We start from the raw sequence: 1,933 nt of genomic DNA on the forward strand, positions 1-1,933 counted from the left end.
ATACAAAACGGTTGAAATTTACTGAAAGTCGAACTTCGATTCTTTTTTATTTCATTTCCAATTCAAGCGGGGATAGACTAGAAATTAGTTTGTCTATACTGGCAGGAGACATAACATTTTTCCAGTACATGCTCCGCATTTAAACAGTCGCCATATTTTCGTGGTCAGAATCAGATAATGGACACATGATATATTATAAAAATGAAAATACAAAACAACGAATACGCCATATGTACAAACATTATGAACTTCAATGAATTAAACTTACCTTTGATATTCTGCATAAAAAAACAAGCACGCCGATTAAATAATTTAATAGAATTAATAGAACACATGACAGCGATATCATGCATGGCAGATCAAATCAAGTTCAATTGGTGAGAAAGCTAAATAAAGTTAAAAAGTTGACTTCCTTTCGTTTCTCTTTCAATTCATGAAAACAAAATTACATTGTATATTGAAGAGGATTGTCTCTGTTGCGAACGATCGCCATATATAGCACTGTTAGTCTTCTGCGCAAATCCGAATCCCTAAATACTTTAATTTTTGCTTGATAATGTGATAACCCTGCTTATAACTTTATAAAGGACTCGTAAATTCAAAGTTTCAAACCGTATGCTAAAACATTATATTGTACACGGTGTATTTCAAAAAACATTTTGAATGCGTTGTGTGTTAGCATGTTAATAGCATCAATCTCATTTTCCGTACGTAAAGCGCACAGAAACGTAACCAAACATTACCAAATACAGTGAAATGCATTGTACGGCGTGGTACTATCATTAGAAGTATATACCATTCCTTTTTACTGTTATTTGCTTGAAGCAGTCGTCAAACCATGTGTCATTTTCGTAGCGACATCATTTAGGAATTAGAATGTGTGAAGATAATCGTTACTCATTTATTTTGCGCTACTATTATAGCATTTACATTTTCCAACTTTTATTGACATGCAGTATTATGTTACTGTATGGTTACGATTACGAATGTTGGTTATGAATTCAAAAGACTGGTTTATCAATCGAACTATAAAGGTAATAGCTGTTTTGAAAGTAGTTCGATACAAGTTCAAAACGCAATCGAAGTCATCGTCATAGGGGGGACTGATAGCTCTAGAAAACTTGTTTAGGCTAGTAAAGATTGCCGTATGCAATCTTTGTAGAAAGTTTTGACTTTATAGGCCATCTTCTGAGTATTTTGAGAAATTATGTAAAGAATTATTTGTTTTGATTATGTCAAGAATCAGTTTGAACTATGAGAATAAAAAGGCGCGGTTATCCAAACAATGCCGTAGTTCGATTAGACATGATGGGTAAAGTGAATTCATGACTTGACTAATCCTTACTGAATTGATGATCTCTTCTGTAAATCATCAGTTATGTCTTGTAGATGATACCTCTGTAATCGTAGTGAAAATTCTTTTGAGCGATGAGACGAAAACCAACAAACAAAATGCCATGTGTCATCCCTCGAGATTCCAACATTTGGCGTCACCCGACCAACAATAAGTGACAAATCAAATGGAATATTATGTTGTGGGAGAGCAGACTGTGTTACAATTTTTAAATGTTTCGAGCAATTGTTAAAAAAAAAAGACAAAATGAGGTAAAGTTCAAGAAATTAGAAAAAAGCATGTAAATGCAGGCGATCATGTTTGATAATCAAAGTAAGAGATTACAATCGGCCGTGCGGATGTATATGATTGCCTTATTTACATGTCTGATTTCTGTAAACTATGTTATATTTAAATTTAAGTTCCCTTCCCTCCTTGATAAAAGTTGTGTTGGGTTTTCGCTATAGGCATTTTTTAGGAAATGCTGTAAAAATGACAACAAATGCCTACTATACATCAAGAGATGACCTATACATACATGAAACAAATATTCTGTACGTTCTGATATAATGCAACTGCTTGTTTGTTTGTTTCTTTGTT

Source organism: Diadema antillarum, unplaced genomic scaffold (assembly GCF_040938485.1).
Source record: "Diadema antillarum isolate AM-2024a unplaced genomic scaffold, OU_Dant_1.0 scf00000094, whole genome shotgun sequence".
NCBI classification, from domain to species: domain Eukaryota; kingdom Metazoa; phylum Echinodermata; class Echinoidea; order Diadematoida; family Diadematidae; genus Diadema; species Diadema antillarum.